This window comes from Phyllobates terribilis, unplaced genomic scaffold (genome assembly GCF_046119375.1).
Source record: "Phyllobates terribilis strain yellow unplaced genomic scaffold, ASM4611937v1 Scaffold_4__5_contigs__length_816908805, whole genome shotgun sequence".
Lineage (NCBI taxonomy): Eukaryota > Metazoa > Chordata > Amphibia > Anura > Dendrobatidae > Phyllobates > Phyllobates terribilis.
Window position 1 is genome coordinate 682,691,157 of NW_027362764.1, and position 19,127 is coordinate 682,710,283.

Below are 19,127 nucleotides of genomic sequence, written 5' to 3' on the forward strand. Positions count from 1 at the left end.
GAGTCTTCAAAAATGGCTCGGCGCAGGTTCTCCTGCAGGCTAAACCCTTCATCACGGTAATGTGACAGAAAGAGCAAGCTGGACCCATAACTTGAGGGCGGAGCGAGACGTCCAGGGGTGAATGAAGGAAGAGGGTGAGATGGTTGCCAGTGACTTTGAGCTGCTCTTCAGGGGGGAGGGTCGTGTTGCCTGCAAAGGTCTTCTGCTTGGGGTTACCGGTGGTTGCCTCCAGCCACGCGGGAGACGCTGGTCCTGGTGAAAAGGAGCCTAGTATTAAAAGTAAAGAAGCAACAATGCTGGAGGCCCACGGTGATCAGAAGGATGCTGGTATTTTGCAGAGATGAAATAGCGCAAGAGAGAAAGCAAATGAAAAAAAGAAAAGAGAATGAATGTGTGCACTTGTGAAAGGGAATGGAAAAAAGGCATAGAAGAGAGTGCCCCCTGCTGGTGGAAGGAAGGAAAAAGCAAAAGCCTACAGCACCTGGTATTCCCAGGTGGTCTCCCATCCAAGTACTAAGCAGGCCCAACCCTGCTTAGCTCCCAAGATCAGACAATATCAGGCGTGTTCAGGGTGGTGTGGCCATATGCAGAGACAAGCCTCTCACTTGCTGCTTTTATACTTTGATGTCTGGCTGCCGGCTGCCCTTCCCAGTGCTCAGCAAGACCAGGTCCTTTTGTGCTTTCCCTTTTCTTCAATTTTTTTGCTGGCTTCCTTAAAAGGTCTTGTAGACTCAACGCCCCACTCAGAGCCGCTGAGCTCACTGATCGGCTGCAGCGCTGTCGACGGAACGTCAGCTTCACGGGCAATGCCACAGGCCGGGAGCAGAGGCGAGACTCACCGGTAGACCCGGGTATGGTGAGTAGAGCGCGGTTAGTTGCTTTCTAATAGCCTGCAGCCGGGGATTAACTTTTAATGAAAGGGAACAATCCCTTTGACTGTCTGCAGCGCGCCACACCTAGGAAGCGCACTCTCACACACAAGCCCGCATACACACGTGCTTGCACGTGACAACACCCCCTATCTGCCTCTACAACCTCTCCGTCACCATGCGTCAGACTCTCCTGCCTGTTTTATGATTTCAGGGCCCTAGCAGGAATCACCCCCCCCTCCCCAATTAATTCCTTGCCTTCCTTGCACTGAGGTTAGCTCTTTGTCAGCCGTCTGGCTTGGTTACACAAGCTTCTTTGCAGAGAAACATGTTACTTCTGCTGGCCCTCGCTAGGCGGCCAGCATCCAAAACCTTCCCTGGGCACCTGCTGAAAGCCTGGCCCCTTCACGGCCCCGTGTGATTTTAACGCCATCATTTCCACACGGCGAGCTGCGGAGTCAGTAAGCACTCCTAGCCGTGGCAAGGAGCTCGGTGTCAGGCCTGCGTGAAGGCGGCGGGGTAGCGTGCTTAGCTGCCAACTGGCTCAGAGGCCCTGGGGCTTCCATCATCTAAGTTACTTAAGGTCGGTGTCCGGCAAGGCGCCGTTCCATGCTAGCCGAGCTGGGCAGTAGGGCAAAATGTCATCAAAATGGTCTACAGCACCCGGTGTTCCCAGGAGGTCTCCCATCCAAGTACTGTCCGAGCCCAGCCCTGCTTTGCTTTTGAGATCAGACGAGATCAGGCGTATCCAAGGTGGTATGGCCAGTAGACGCTGCTTGATCCATCGCCCGGCCAGCCTTTCTCAGGATCGCTTTGTTATGATCTGCTACAGAGAGTTTGGAAAGAAAGGAGATCTATCCCTACAATAGAACTAAACTAGATCCCTAAGATGTAACGGGGAACCTGATCCTGCAATCAGACCCGCTAAAGTCCTCGGCTAGTCTGAACGCAGACCTATAGATGTGAGGGAGGGATCCCTACAAGATCTAGGGACTCGGAAAAGTTGGACACCTCCTAGCAGAAATAGTAGCAGTCAAAGACAAACACACAACAAAAAGGCATAGGGGTCAGAAGACCTAGCAAAACTAACAGAGAACGGCAACAGAGCAACAAGCTAGCTCAACAGTAGTAAATACAAATGAAGTCCAGCAAAGCCAGGAGGGCGGAGCCGGATTAAATAGGCAAAATGGTCATGTGACCAGCAAACTAAAAAAAACCTAACAGGAGAGTTGTAACAGTACCCCCTCTTCTAAGAGGATCCTCCGGATCCCCTATGCCCAGGCTTACCAGGAAACCTCCTGTGAAACGCTTGGACAAGTCTGGGGGCAGAAACATAATCCGCTCTCACCCATGAGTTATCCTCAGGTCCGAAACCCTTCCAAGCGACGAGATACTGCAAACTCCCTCTATACCGTCTAGAATTTAGGATGCGGGAAATTTCATATTCCCCGTCCTCCACCACCGGAGGAACAGTGGCAGAGGCGTCACCATCCGACACATCAGCTTTTTTCAACAGAGAAACATGAAACACCGGATTAATCCTCCAGGACGTAGGAACCTCCAGCCTAACAGCAGATTGGTTAACTATTTGAAGTACCTTAAAGGGCCCTACGAACTTGGGACCCAATTTTTTAGAAGGAATTCTCAATCGCAGATTCTTAGAGGACAACCAAACCATGTCACCAACCGCAAACAAAACCTCTTGCCATTTCCTATCAAAGTACCTCTTAGATTTTTTGTTAGCCTCCTGAAGATTACCATGCACATCCGTCCAAACTCTCTCCAAATCACCGGAAAAACTCTCCTCCTCAGGCACAGCCGAAACCAATTTGGAAAATGACCCAAAAGACGGATGTCTCCCAGAACAACAAAAAAAAGGCGAACACCCAGCAGAAGAGGATGTATGGTTGTTAAGAGCAAATTCAGCAAGTGGCAGAAACTCAGACCACCCCTCTTGATTGTCTGCCACAAAACAACGCAAGAACTGCTCAACATCCTGGTTCTTCCTTTCTGTCTGGCCATTAGACTCAGGATGATATCCGGATGAAAACGACAAATGAACTCCCAACCTGTCACAAAAGGCACGCCAAAAACGAGCCACGAACTGAGGTCCCCTATCAGAAACAATGTCAGTAGGAACACCATGTAGTCTGACAATCTCCTTGTCAAAGGCCTTAGCGAGTGTCTTAGCGCAAGGCAGTTTGATGAAGGGAACCAAGTGACACATCTTGCTAAAACGGTCCACGACCACCCAGATGACCGTGAAACCTTCAGAGGGAGGAAGGTCAGTAATAAAGTCCATAGCCAGATGTGTCCAAGGTGCACTAGGAACCTCCAGAGGGCAAAGCAACCCCGCAGCAGGAGCATGCGAAGACTTGGATCTTGCACACACAGTACATTGGCGCACCCACTTAATGACTTCCTTCTGCCATCCAGGCCACCAAAAACTGCGACCCACAAGTCTCTTGGTCTCAGAAATTCCTGGATGACCTGCCAACCGAGACTCATGACACTCAACAAACAAATCTCTCCTAAAGGTCCTAGGCACAAACAACCTCCAATGGGGAGTGTTAGATGGGGCATTCTCCTGTGCTTTAAGAATCTCATCCTCCAAAACGGAGTCCAAAGCAGCATTCACAACACCTTCTTGTAAAATGGTCTCCTCTTCCTCCTCAACACCGACCATGGGAGAAAAGCTGCGAGACAAAGCATCCGCTTTAACATTCTTGGTACCCAGGATGTAAGTAACGGAAAAATTAAACCGCGAGAAAAAAAGTGCCCACCTAGCCTGACGGGCATTCAAGCGCTTGGCAGCATCAAGATAGATCAGATTTTTATGATCAGTGAAAACCTGAATGGGAAATTCAGCACCTTCCAAGAGATGACGCCAGTGTTCAAATGCGAGTTTAATCGCCAGCAATTCCCGATTACCAATATTGTAATTAAGTTCAGTCTCGGAAAATTTTTTTGAAAAAAAGGCACAGGGATGTACTCCATCCTTGTTTTCCTGAGACAACACCGCACCAACCCCCACCGAAGAAGCATCAACCTCAACCAAAAACGGCTTAGTCACATCAGGCTGCATAAGGATGGGAGCAGAGGTGAACCTCTCCTTTAGAAACACAAAAGCTTCAATGGCCTCAGAAGTCCACTGAACCGCATTAGCACCTTTCCTGGTGAGATCGGTCAGCGGTTTGACAATAATAGAAAATTTTTTTATGAATTTTCTGTAATAATTGGCGAAACCCAAAAACCTCTGTATCGATTTCAAACCAATAGGCCTAGGCCATTCCTGCACAGCTTGAACTTTAACCGGGTCCATCTCAAAACCTTCACTGGAGATAATGTAGCCCAAAAAACTAATTCTCTGTACAGCGAACTCACATTTCTCCAGCTTAGCAAAAAGCAAATTGTCCATTAATAACTGTAATACCTCACGTACGCTCCGCCAATGAGACTCGAGATCCGGCGAATAAATCAAAATGTCATCCAAATACACAACAACATTTTTGCCGATTAAACGTCTAAGGATATCATTAATAAGATTCTGAAAAAATGCTGGAGCATTGGTGAGACCAAAAGGCATAACCAGATTCTCAAAATGACCCACAGGAGTGTTAAAAGCAGTCTTCCATTCATCACCCTCCTTCATGCGCAACAAATTGTATGCCCCCCGGAGATCAATTTTAGAGAACCACTTGGCCCCCACTAACTGGTTAAATAAATCAGGAATCAATGGCAGTGGGTAAGGATTGCGTACAGTAATTTTATTAATCTCACGAAAGTCCAGACAAGGACGTAAACCGCCATCTTTTTTTTTTACAAAAAAAAATCCAACAGACACAGGAGACTTGGAAGGCCTAATGTGACCAGCGGCCAAGCTTGTCTGTATGTATTCTTCCAAAGCCTTTCTTTCAGGAATAGTAAGATTAAATAAACGACTCTTAGGAAGAGTCGCGCCAGGGACAAATTCAATGGTACAATCATAGTCTCTTTGGGGAGGCAAAACCTGCGACTCCTCCTCAGAAAAAACTCCAAAAATCCTGAATAGGTACAGGCAATTCCCCTCTATCCACAGCAGCAATGCGCCCATTACAACACTTGTCATAACACTTAGGGCTCCAGGACTTAATTTCATTGGTAGACCAATCCAGTACAGGATTGTGCAATTTTAACCAGGGTAACCCCAATATTACTGGAGAAGGCAAATTATCCAATACCACCAAATCCAAATTCTCTTGATGAATACCATTAATAGTGAGGGGAAGTTCACAGACCTTGTGAGTAACACTCTTCAAGGGAGAGCCATCGACAGAAACCACAGCAATAGGGGATGACAAAGTTTTAGGTTCTAATCTAAGTTTTTCCAAGAATCCCCCATCAATCACATTCAGAGTAGATCCATAATCCACAAATACCCGAAATTCAATTAATTCATCCTGAGCAGCAGTAGTGGCAGATAGGAATACTCCCTTAGAATTTAAACAGGCAATACGAGCATGACTGACCATTTTTTTTTCTTTCTTCTTACGAAGCACACAGCTCTTAATAAAATGACCAGAATTTCCGCAATAGAAACACAAGCCTTCAGAAAGTCGGCGGTCTTTTTCCTGAGAGCGGGGTGCCATCGCCCCAATTTCCATCGGCTCTCCATTGTCAGCACAGAACCTCTCAGGACTCGAAGCTGACATAGCAGAGGATTTGCTCTCATTAACCCTTTCACGCAGTCTCCTGTCCACCCGTATAGCTAATTGCATTTCCTCCTGCAAGTTTCCAGGTGTGGGATAAGCAATCAGTAAATCCTTTACCCTTTCACATAGCCCTGCAAGAAACAAGCTTTTCAAAGTAGAATCGTTCCACCCCACCTGGGCAGACCACCGACGGAAGTGAGAACAATATTTTTCCACATTACCTGATCCCTGCCTCAAATGTCTTAATTCAGACTCAGCAGATGAGACACGATCAGGATCATCGTACAACAAACCCAAAGCAGAAAAAAAACTATCCACTGATCTAAAGCACGGATCACTAGGTTGGAGAGAGAAGGCCCATCCCTGAGGATCTTTGCGCAAAAGTGACATTATGATCCCTATGCGCTGTGATTCATCACCAGAGGATCTGGGTCTCAAACGAAAATATAATAGACAAGCATTTTTAAAAGAAAAAAAATCTTGTTGTTTGCCAAAAAATAGATCAGGCAGACGTACCTTAGGTTCCACAAAATGCGCTCCAGAACAGTTACTCACGTGTTGTTGGAGCTTGGTCAATTCCAGAGAGAGTCCCTGCAAGCGTTGAGCCAAATCTTGCACCGAGACCATGATGGAAAACTGGAGATCTTTCCTTAGAGAAATTTTTTTTTTTTTTTTTTTTTATGGCTGGAATTACTGCTATGATCTGCTACAGAGACTAAGGAAAGAAAGGAGATCTATCCCTACAATAGAACTAAACTAGATCCCTACGATGTAACGGGGAACCTGATCCTGCGATCAGACCCGCTAAAGTCCTCGGCTAGTCTGAACGCAGACCTATAGATGTGAGGGAGGGATCCCTACAAGATCTAGGGACTCGGAAAAGTTGGACACCTCCTAGCAGAAATAGTAGCAGTCAAAGACAAACACACAACAAAAAGGCATAGGGGTCAGAAGACCTAGCAAAACTAACAGAGAACGGCAACAGAGCAACAAGCTAGCTCAACAGTAGTAAATACAAATGAAGTCCAGCAAAGCCAGGAGGGAGGAGCCGGATTAAATAGGCAAAATGGTCATGTGACCAGCAAACTAAAAAAAACCTAACAGGAGAGTTGTAACACGCTTGGTGGCAAGCAATCTGGCCGTGACGGGGCGGTCTCCGAAGGGTCCATGCAAAGTCTGTGCCGTCCCTACAGGTGTGGTTTGTTTAGCAGTGATTCACGCGCCGCATCAGGTGTCTTCAAAAATGTCTCGGCGCAGGGTCTCCTGCAGGCTAAACCCTTCATCGCGGTAATGTGACAGAAAGAGCAAGCTGGACCCGTAACTTGGGGGCGGAGCGAGACGTCCAGGGGTGAATGAAGGAAGAGGGTGAGATGGTTGCCAGTGACTTTGAGCTGCTCTTCAGGGGGTAGGGTCGTGTTGCCTGCAAAGGTCTTCTGCTTGGGGTTACCGGTGGTTGCCTCCAGCCACGCGGGAGACGCTGGTCCTGGTGAAAAGGAGCTCAGTATTAAAAGTAAAGAAGCAACAATGCTGGAGGCCCACGGTGATCAGAAGGATGCTGGTATTTTGCAGAGATGAAATAGCGCAAGAGAGAAAGCAAATGAAAAAAAGAAAAGAGAATGAATGTGTGCACTTGTGAAAGGGAATGGAAAAAAGGCATAGAAGAGAGTGCCCCCTGCTGGTGGAAGGAAGGAAAAAGCAAAAGCCTACAGCACCTGGTATTCCCAGGCGGTCTCCCATCCAAGTACTAACCAGTAGAGATGAGCGTTGTTCTACTCGAACTGTTCGCCAATCTCAAATTCGAGCTGTTTTGGGCGGTGTTCGAGCTGTTCGGCGAACACGAACAATTTGAGAAAAATTCGACTGTTCGAGGTTATGTTCAATAACTGTTCGTGCACCAAAATCATAACTGGATTTTTTCTCAGTAATAATGAAAATTAATGTTAATACGCAGTTTGAGTGTACAGCGGGGTGGGGGGAGGGGCAGGGGATGGATCTCTGCAGGAACAATGAAGATCTCCATTTTTTTTTCTCTTTCCCGCATTTGCAGTGGGGAGGTGCAATCTGTCAGCCTATCAGCAGTGCACACACGGAGCGAAGTGCTTTTTTTCACACAAGCAAGGGCATGTGTCATTGGCAGTGTATGTCAAATGTCCTTGCCCTATAAGACCAAGCCATTTTCCCAATGACCAACATTTTCTCACTGCTGCAGCTGCGTGTTAGACGGCACCGCTGTTGCTTGTTAATTTCAAGCCAATTTTCGCACAAATCTACAGATAGCTTGGGAGTAGGAATAGTTGTGATTGCAGTCCTTTTAAGGACTAGGTTACAGCATTTCCTACGACTTTTATCAGGCAGGTCTGTGCTCTTAAATAGATAGATTGTGAGAGTAAAGACTAATTGTAATTGGAGTCCTTTTCAGGACTAGGTTACATCAGTTCCTATCAGTTTTTGCCAGGCAGGTCTGTGCCAGTGCTGTGCAAGTTTTTTTCACAGCATTTGGCTGAATCTAGCAAAGCTAATCCTTTTTGGCCTATTGCAGAGTGTGTTAGTCAGTGGAGTAGCCTATCTGTGTTGCAAGATATACCACCTGTGTATAGAATACCAATTTTTTTACTGCACCTAGTGAAGTAAAATCTTTTGGGCATAGCATCATTCTATTAGTCCATCTATACTGACCTCCATCAGGTTGCAAATTGAATATAATTTTTTTCTCCATCTAGCCCTGAAAAAATATTGGGCTTCTAGCTGTGTGTGGGACTTGTTCTATTAATCCATCTATACAGACCTCCATCAGGTTGCAAACTGAATATATTTTTTTCTGCATCTACCTCTGAAAAAATATTGGGCTTCTAGCTGTGTGTGGGACTTGTTCTATTAATCCATCTATACAGACCTCCATCAGGTTGCAAACTGAATATATTTTTTTCTGCATCTACCTCTGAAAAAATATTGGGCTTTTAGCTGTGTATGGGACTTGTTCTATTAATCCATCTATACAGACCTGCATCAGGTTGCAAACTGAATATATTTTTTTCTGCATCTACCTCTGAAAAATATTGGGCTTCTAGCTGTGTGTGGGACTTGTTCTATTAATCCATCTATACAGACCTCCATCAGGTTGCAAACTGAATATATTTTTTTCTGCATCTACCTCTGAAAAAATATTGGGCTTCTAGCTGTGTGTGGGACTTGTTGTATTAGTCCATCTATACTGACCTCCATCAGGTTGAAAACTGAATATATTTTTTTCTGCATCTACCTCTGAAAAAATATTGGGCTTCTAGCTGTGTGTGGGACTTGTTGTATTAGTCCATCTATACTGACCTCCATCAGGTTGCAAACTGAATATATTTTTTTCTGCATCTACTTCTGAAAAAATATTGGGCTTCTAGCTGTGTGTGGGACTTGTTCTATTAATCCATCTATACAGACCTCCATCAGGTTGCAAACTGAATATATTTTTTTCTGCATCTACCTCTGAAAAAATATTGGGCTTCTAGCTGTGTGTGGGACTTGTTGTATTAGTCCATCTATACTGACCTCCATCAGGTTGCAAACTGAATATATTTTTTTCTGCATCTACCTCTGAAAAAATATTGGGCTTCTAGCTGTGTGTGGGACTTGTTGTATTAGTCCATCTATACTGACCTCCATCAGGTTGCAAACTGAATATATTTTTTTCTGCATCTACCTCTGAAAAAATATTGGGCTTCTAGCTGTGTGTGGAACTTGTTCTATTAATCCATCTATACAGACCTGCATCAGGTTGCAAACTGAATATATTTTTTTCTGCATCTAGCTCTGAAAAAATATTGGGCTTCTAGCTGTGTGTGGGACTTGTTGTATTAGTCCATCTATACTGACCTCCATCAGGTTGCAAACTGAATATATTTTTTTCTGCATCTACCTCTGAAAAAATATTGGGCTTCTAGCTGTGTGTGGGACTTGTTCTATTAATCCATCTATACAGACCTCCATCAGGTTGCAAATTGAATATAATTTTTTTCTGCATCTAACCCAGCCAATAGTTTTGGCCTAATACCACAGTTTGGCCACTCAGCTCTGCTCGGTTCCCATCCATTGTTTTTTGGGCAAACAACTCCAGAGTTGTGAATTAGTTAACCACCAAAATTAGTGGAAAAAGGCCTGCTGCTGATGGAAAGGGGAATAGGCGTGTTGGGAAGGGGAAAAAAGGTTGTGTCCGTGGGGTAGGTGTTAAAGCAACAGTAACATCTGCAGAAGAAAGACCATCTTCCAGCCAAACTAAAATGTCTACTTCTTTTAGCGGACAATGTGATAAGATCCCTTTCTTACGGCCACGCCAATCGCTACAAATTCCAGATGAGGCACAAAAACAGCAGGTGCTTCAACGGATATCAAGTGCTCCTTTAAGCGGGCTCTCCTCCACATCAACTTCAACATCACAAATACTCCAGTCCTCAAAGGTGTCACCCCAATCGCACTTGCTTCCTCACGGCTCCAAAATCTCCAGCTGCCCGTCTGAGTATGAGGTAGAACAGATGGTTGAGTCTGCAGAGCTGTTTACTCATACTATAGCCTGGGAATCAGAGGTTGACTCCAGCGCTTCTGTGAATCCAGACGAGGAAATGATCTGCACTGATGCCCAGAATCTTTATGAGTCGGATCCAGGACCAGACGCAGAAGGTTCTGACCATAATGTAGACCCTCATTCCCAAACTGTAACTCCTGTTGGTGGAGACAATGAGGAAGACGATGATAAGACTCAAATACCTGATTGGAGTGACAACTTTAGTTTTTTGTCAGGGCAGGAACAGGTTGCCTCTGAGGACGACGGGTGTGATAACGCACAGGGTGATGATGATGAGGTTGGAGATCCCACTTACTGTCAAACCACAGTCAGCCAAGAGATGAGGTCAGCAGAGGAGGTGGAGGAAGATGCTAGTGACGACAAGGTCAGGTTGCGCCTTCCTGGACAGAGACGTAGTACTGGAAGCACGTCAACAACTGCATCCTCAAACACAACTCTGCCTCTCACCACAAGTCGTGGTGGCTCTTCAGGTCGCATGGGTGCTAAGCCTTGCATAGCCTGGGCATTTTTTCAGATCGATAAAGATGACCCAACTCGTGTTATCTGTAACATTTGTCAGCAAAAGCTAAGTAGAGGCCAAAAAATACATAGTTTGAGTACTTCATGCATGATCCGGCACATGGACATGAAGCATAAGTTGCAGTGGGAAGCTCAGTGTGCTACAATGCGGCCTAGCCGACCGGGCCAACCACCGTCTGCCATATCTTGTGCATCCGCGGCCTCTTCATCCTCTGTGACTGGGGGGACAGCAGTCACACCTGTTTTGGGGCGCAGACCTGCCACCTCTTTACCCGCAACAGCCAGCGTGATTGGCAGGTCATCATTTTCTTTGGAGGTGGTAACACCAGCTGGTGTTGAGCGCTGTCCGACATCGATAGCACCACCTTTGGATCAAGGCAACCTAACATGTCCGCCTGCATCTTCCTCACAGACCGGCAGTTTGCCGGGGACACCCTTATCAACCCCGTCTAAGCACAATAGCCAGCCCTCGGTCCCTCAGATGTGGACAAGTAGAAGACCATTTCCTCCTAGCCATGAAAAAGCTAACAGGTTGAATTTCACCATCTGCAAGCTCTTGGCTACAGAAATGCTGCCTTTCCGCCTGGTGGACACAGAGGATTTTCGAGACCTTATGTCCGTTGCAGTGCCCCAGTACCAGATGCCCAGTCGGCACTACTTCTCAAAGAAAGGTATGCCTGCGCTCCAACAGCATGTCGCACACAACATCACCGCTTCTTTGAGAAACTCTGTGTGTGACAGGGTGCATTTCACCACAGACACTTGGACGAGTAGGCATGGACAGGGGCGTTACATGTCGCTGACTGGGCACTGGGTAACTATGGTGACAGCAGGACAAGGGGCTGCTGTCCAAGTCTTGCCGTCCCCACGAGTTGTGCGTCAATCCTCTTTATGTCAAAGTTCCTCCACTGCTTCTGCCTCCTCAACCTCCTCTCGGTCTTCCACCTGCACCCAAAGCCTGTCTGGTCATGCCACAAGCTTTCTAACTGCGCAGAAGGGATCCTGCACACCTCCTTACTATGCTGGCAGTAGGGCTCAACGTCATCAGGCGGTTTTTACATTGAAATGTCTGGGAAATGTGAGTCACACAGCTGAGGAGTTGTGGTCAGCTCTGGAGAACCAATTTCATGAATGGTTGTCTCCACTGGACCTGAAACCAGGGAAGGCCGTGTGCGACAATGCTGCAAACCTGGGTGCGGCCATTCGCCGGGGCAATGTCACACACGTGCCTTGTATGGCTCACGTGTTGAACCTGGTTGTCCAGCAATTTTTAGCCCACTATCCCAGACTAGATGGCCTTCTGCAGAGGGCACGGTCGCTGTGTGCTCACTTCCGCCGTTCGCATCCCGCAGCTCAGCGACTTACATCTCTACAGAAGTCGTTGGGCCTGCCACTTCACCGGCTAAAATGCGATGTGCCTACCCGGTGGAATTCAACTCTGCACATGTTGCAGCGACTGTGGCAGCACCGACAAGCCCTGGTGCAATACGTTCTGACGTATAGCCTGGGCCAACGAGATTCAGAGGTGGGGCAAATCATGCTGGAGGAGTGGTCTCAGATCAGGGACCTATGCACCCTTCTGCACAGTTTTGAAATGGCGACGAAGATGTTTAGTGCTGACGATGCCATTATCAGCATGACTATTCCGGTGATTTACATGCTGAAGCACATGTTAAACAGAATTCGGAGTCAGGTGGTGGCACAAGAGGAGGTGGAGGAAGTAGAGGAGGAGGAGTTGTATGCGGAAGGGCTAACATCTGCAAGGTCCAGACGGTCGGCAGCATCAAGGCGGCAGGCATGTGAGGGTGGGGGAGATGGTTTTACCAGGGCGCATGGTAGCAGCCAAACTAGTGAGGAAGGTGCAGGAGCCCAGGAAGAAGTGGAGGACGAACTGATGGAAGACTCATCAGATGAGGGAGACCTTGATCACATTTCTGTTGTGCGAGGTTGGGGGGAGAGGACAGAGGAAGGAAGCATGATTGTTACCTTGCCACCAACACAACAGGGACTTGGTGCTCCTGGATGCGCAACACACATGAGTGCCTTCTTGCTGCACTACCTGCAACATGACCCTCGAATTGTGAGAATTAGAAATAATCCTGACTACTGGGTTGCCACACTGTTAGATCCCCGGTACAAAAGTAAATTTGCAGAAATTATTCCTGCCATAGAAAGGGATGCACGCATGCAGGAGTATCAGCAGAGACTGTTGCAGAATCTTACATGTGCTTTTCCACAAAATACCAGTGGTGCATGTAGTGAATCTCACAGTTCCAACTTGCCAACCGTGGGACCGTCAAGTGTTCAGCACTCAAACCGTAACAGAACCACAGTATCTGCTGGTAACATCAATTTTGCGGAATCATTTCACCACTTTTTTAGCCCATCCTTTGCAAGGCCACAGGAGACAAGAAGTCTGACACATAGTCAACGCCTAGAGACGATGGTACAGGAGTATCTCCAAGTAAACATTGAAGCCACGACTGTGTCACTGGACCCTTGCTCTTTTTGGGCTTCAAATCTGGATAAATGGCCGGAGCTAGCCACTTACGCCTTGGAGATCTTGTCATGCCCCGCAGCCAGCGTTCTGTCTCAACGTGTGTTCAGCGCTGCTGGTGGTGTGCTGACAGATAAGCGCACGCGGCTCTCCACTGATAATGTAGACAGACTCACGTTCATAAAGATGAACAAATCATGGATCCGAAACGACTTTTCTACCCCTGTGTCATCCTGGGGAGAGTAAAAGCTTGATGATTGGTTAAAATCACCCTACCAACCGTTTTAAGCTTTCAAATTACTAATCATGTTTATCTGTATCTTGGCTGGAAAATAATTTGGGCTTTGTAGCAGTGTGCAGCACTGATCCTATTAGGCCATCTATACTAAAGCTTCACCAGATTTAAAATTAATAATAATTTTTAGCTGCATCTAGCCCGGAAAATAATTTTGGGGCTCCGAGATGCGCAAGACACATAAGGGCCTTCTTGCTGCACTACCTGCAGCATGACCCTCATATTGTCAGAATTCGAAGTAGTCATGACTACTGGGTTGCCACACTCTTAGATCCCCCAAACTTTTCAATCAACCTTTTCATTTTAATAAAGACCAAAAAAATGGTCATTTTTGAAATTATAAGCATTAGCAGGTTGTTAGAAACTGAAATCAAACAGTTTTCAACTCAAAACTTTATTCTAGGTGATGTTACATTTTCAAATAGGACCCCTTGTTCGAAAGGAGCTTCTGAACTCTCTCGTCCATTGAATTTGTCAGGTTTTGGATGGTTTCTGCTTCAATTGTTTTGCATGAGGACAGAATACCCTCCCAGAGCTGTTGCTTAGATGTGAACTGCCTCCCGCCATCATAGACACTCCTTTTAATGATGCTCCAAAGGTTCTGAATGGGGTACAGGTCAGGGGAGCATGGGGGTCACACCATAAGTTTGTCCCCTTTTATGCCCATATCAGCCAGAGATGCAGATGTTTTATGTGCAGCATGAGATGGTGCATTATCATGCAGAAAAATGATCTTGCTGTGAAATACACGGTTCTTCTTCTTGAACCATGGCAGGAAGTGCTGTTTGAGAAAATCCACATACATTATGGAGTTCATCTTTAGCGCCTTCAGGGATCCTAAAGGGGCCGACAATCTCTCTCCCCATGATTCCAGCCCAAAACATTACTCCACCTCCTCCTTGTTGGCGCTGTAGCCGTGTTTGCGTGTGGTGTCCATCAACCAGCCATCCTCCACTCCATCCATCTGGACCATCGAGCGCTGCACGGCACTCATCCGTGAACAAAACAGTTTTGAAATCAGTCTTCATGTAATGTTTGGCCCACTGGAGCCGTTTCTGCTTGTGTGAAGTGGATAGAGGAGGTCGACAGGATGGCGTATGCACAGCTGCAAACCTCTGAAGGACCCTGCATCTTGTTGTTCGGGGGACGTTGGAGGCACAAGCAGCTTCAAAAACTTGTCTGCTGCTATGACAAGGCTTTTTTGCCGCTGCTCTTTCAACCTGACGTAATTGCCTGTAGGAAAGACTCCTCAATTTGCCCTTATCAGCACGCACACGTGTGTACTGTGAATCAGCTACATACTTCTTGATTGCCAAGACACTTCATCCTGATCATCGCACAATGTTGATTGTAGTCATGCCTTGACCTAAACACTCCACAATTTGTTGCTTCTCAGCAGCCGACACATCCTTTTTCTTTCCCATTTTGGCAGAAAATGTAGGCTGCTTAATAATGTGAGACAGCCTTCTTAAGTAGTCTTGCCTTTCATTGGACACACCTGCCAAACTAATTAGCACAGGTGTCTGCAATTGCTTACAGTGATATAAAGAGCCCTGCCACACATCACCATCAATGAGTTTAACTGACAAACAAACAAATTCTTCCCTTATCACTCCTAAACACTTTTTGCATAATAATTTGGAACGCAGTGTACATGTGCTTTTCCACAAAACACCAGTGGTTCACGTAGTGAATCTTACAGTTCTAACTTGCCAACCGTGGCCTGTATGGAGTTGTTCAATAAAGGGCCCAAAATTAAGATAACATAGATGGGAGAGGTCTCTATGAATAGGAATTCCTAAGTATTTGATACCCTGTGAGGGCCAGGCAAAGGGAAAGTTGGACTGGATGGAATCCTATATGGATTTGGGGAGGGAGACATCGAGGGCCTCAGACTTCGCTGCATTGATTTTAAAATTTGACCATGTAACAAAGTGATCTATTTCAGCCATAACAGCATGGATGGATATATGTGATTGAGTGATATATACTAGGACATCATCAGCAAATAGAGAGCACTTGTACTCGGTGCCTCCCACCTCAATCCACCTAATATTGGGGTTATGGCGAATTGATGAGAGCAGGTGCTCCGTCACTAGGATGTATAAGAGAGGGGACAGAGGACATCCCTGCCTTGTCCCATTGGTGATTGTGAAAGGTGATGAAAATGTTCTGATGCACCCCCTGGGCCTTGGGACACCCGGAGCCGGACCCTTTTTGGTGGATGCTGGTGGTTGTAGTCTTCGTGGCGGCGACCCGGTTCCGTGGCTCAGGGTGGTCAAACCAGTGGCGGAACTATTTATGTGGTTTTGATGTTTAAATGTCCGACTACGCCACCCGTGGATTGCGGTCAGAGTGAACCGCCGCTGCAGGGCAGACCGCTGAGGCTGGTGTTGTGGGTGCAGCAGAGCGTAGCATAACTCCCCACGGGAGGAGTATAGCCTCAGGGCAGTGTATGCGGAGGATGGGGGTGATGGTGCAGGGCAGCAGCATTAACGACACGGAGTCAGTGATGCAGTCCAGGGCCTTTACTCACAGTTCTTATTATCCAGACCACGTCTGCAGGTAACGGCTGCCCACGTCGTACTGTGCTCACCAGGTGAGGGGCTCAGACAACTCCCAGATAACTTTGGAGCGCTTCACAGGACCCCCTTTGTGTGTCCTTTGTCTGGCCTTTCTTACCAACACTTCTGTCCGGCTGCCTCGGGCCTCCTCTTGGTAAACTTGGCGCCAGTTTCCCTGACCCTATGTGGTGCCTTCCTAGCGGGTGTAGCGAGGGGCTGCGCCACATAAAATGTCACAGCCTCCGGTTTCTAGCTGAGGGTCGTTTCCTGCTCCACTAGTTTCGGGGACCGGTCTCCCCCTTTGGCCTGACCCCTCCACGCAGGTGGATTCGGGCGTGCGGTGGCGACTTGCCCGTCCGCACCCCTGGGATCCCTTCATTCCTCGTTCCTGGAGCCTTCTCCGCTCCTCTTCCTTCCTTCTCCCTCTTCCAAGCCTGGGCCTCTGTTACTAGGCCCGCCTCCGGAGCAGAGCTCATGCAGAGCCCCTGCTCCCTGCCACTTCTGCTCAGACTTCTCTGCACTGAACTAAGATGGTGCCCACCTTTTATACTCCCTTCTCAATGCACCCAGGAACTGCTTCCTCCCTGCTCCTGCACTACAGGGTTCCCCTTCCTCAGTGTTCCCTCCCCCCACTCCAGCCAGGGACAGGGACTGTCGTGCCCATCTCAGAGGCATATTGGTCGCCCTGCCCCACGGCAATGTGGTGTAATGCATGCAGGTGTCGGGTCCTGATCCACACTCCATCCTTACCTGAGAGTGAGATATCACACCTCTGGGAGAGGTGCAATACCTCTGTAGCAACCGAGCCCTCAGGGTGCTACAGTTCCATTTATCTTTAGCCTAGGTGACGTATTGTGATACAGGGCCGTGATTTTGGCTATAAAAGGGTCCCCTAGACCCCTACCCCAAGCTTTTTAAGAGAATCATATATGGCGTGCCAGGAGACTCTATGGAATGCTTTCTCAGCATCCAATGAGAGTATCTAATTACAAATTTTTAACTGCATCTAGCCCAGGAAATACTTTGTGCCTAGTAGCAGGGTCTGCTAATCAGCGGATTATCCCGGCTGTTAAGCAAGCTACACCACCTGTAGTTTGGACACTTCATTTTTTCAAAGGAAATGCTTCGGGACCACGGGATACTCAGTGAAGAGCATCAGGAGGCACCCCAAGGCATAGGGGCTCGGACTGGCAGTAGGATGCCTTGCGGTGGACAGCCGAGCTCGATCCTTATAAAAGCTTTTTAACTGCAGCAGCTTTAGTGGACGCTACTGGAGCTGGAATTACGCGGCTGCTGGCAAGAGACTTGCCCTCCAATAGATCCTTGTAAATGGATTTAAAGTGTATTCATTCAAATTAGAGAGACAATTTAAATTAAAAAGCTTAGAGCTGCCTCCACCACAGGGGGGCTCGCTCGACCCACCAGCGGACAGGCACCAGTATTGGGAGAGGGGGGCTGGCCATCAGGTTCACCGCGGCTCTGGCACAAACCCGGCGACACGGAGGTGGCACGGGCAGGAGCGGACTGGCCGTGTCGGCTTCTCACTTTTTGGATTTTAGAAGGTCATGACATGCCTATATCTGTGTCTCCCCCTCCTTTTACTCCTCCACCTCTTTTATTTTCGCATGACTATATGTACTTGTCACTTTTCCATGTGTTAGTTATGTCTTCTGAGCAGTTTGTCAGCTTTTGGACACCTTTGAAGGTGTTTCCTATGTGTTTCTATGTGTTTTTGTTTGCCTGCCATTGGTTTTAACGGTGTTCGACGAACAGTTCGGCGAACACACGGGTGTTCGACGAACCGAACCGAACTCGAACACTACGGGGGTGACTCAACACTACTAACCAGGCCCGACCCTGCTTAGCTTCCAAGATCAGATGAGTTCGGGCGTGTTCAGAGTGGTGTGGCAGTAGGCAGAGACATGCCTCTCACTTGCTGCTTTTCTACTTTGACGTCTGGCTGCCGGCTGCCCTTTCCAGTGCTCAGCAAGACCAGGTCCTTTTGTGCTTTCCCTTCTCTTCAATTTTTTTTCTGGCTTCCTTAAAAGGTCGTGTAGACACAACGCCCCACTCAGAGCCGCTGAGCTCACTGATCGGCTGCAGCGCTGTCGACGGAACGTCAGCTTCACGGCCAATGCCACAGGCCGTGAGCAGAGGCGAGACTCACCGGTAGACCCGGGTAGGGTGAGTAGAGCGCAGTTAGTTGCTTTCTAATAGGCTGCAGCCGGGGATTAACTTTTAATGAAAGATAACAATCCCTTTGACTGTCTGCAGCGCGCCACACCTAGGAAGCGCACTCTCACACACAAGCCAGCATGCACACGTGCTCGCACGTGACAACACCCCCTATCTGCCCCTACAACCTCTCCATCACCATGTGTCAGACTCTCCTGCCTGTTTTATGATTTCAGGGCCCTAGCAGGAATCACCCCCCCTCCCCAATTCCTTCCTTGCCTTCCTTGCACTGAGGTTAGCTCTTTGTCAGCCGTCTGGCTTGGTTACACAAGCTTCTTTGCAGAGAAACATGTTACTTCTGCTGGCCCTCGCTAGGCGGCCGGCATCCAAAGCCTTCCCTGGGCACCTGCTGAAAGCCTGGCCCCTTCACGGCCCCGGGTGCTTTTAACGTAATCATTTCCACACGGCGAGCTGCGGAGTCAATAAGCACTCCTAGCCGTGGCAAAGAGCTCGGTGTCAGGCCTGCGTGAAGGCGGCGGGGTAGCGTACTTAGCTGCCAACTGGCTCAGAGGCCTTGGGGCTTCCATCATCTAAGTTACTTAAGGTCGGTGTCCGGCAAGGCGCCGTTCCATGCTAGCCGAGCTGGGCAGTAGGGCAAAGCGTTATCAAAATGGTCTACGGCACCCGGTGTTCCCAGGAGGTCTCCCATCCAAGTACTGTCTGAGCCCAGCCCTGCTTTGCTTCCGAGATCAGACGAGAATGGGCGTATCCAAGGTGGTATGGCCAGTAGACGCTGCTTGATCCATCACCCGGCCAGCCTTTCTCAAGATCGCTTGGTGGCGACCAATCTGGCCGTGATGGGGCGGGCTCCGAAGGGTCCATACAAAGGCTGTGAGGTCCCTACAGGTGTGGTTTATTTAGCAGTGATTCACCCGCCGCATCAGGTG

The 19,127-nt window shown here is 47.9% G+C and overlaps 3 pseudogenes; all 3 read right to left on the reverse strand.

Annotated features, from left to right (window-relative positions):
* Positions 1–469: 469 nt before the first annotated feature.
* LOC141268926 (5S ribosomal RNA) lies at positions 470–588 on the reverse strand (annotated as a pseudogene).
* A 932-nt stretch (positions 589–1,520) lies between these two features.
* On the reverse strand, positions 1,521–1,640 carry LOC141267280 (5S ribosomal RNA; annotated as a pseudogene).
* Positions 1,641–18,852: 17,212 nt separating this feature from the next.
* LOC141268925 (5S ribosomal RNA) lies at positions 18,853–18,972 on the reverse strand (annotated as a pseudogene).
* Between the last annotated feature and the right edge of the window lie 155 nt (positions 18,973–19,127).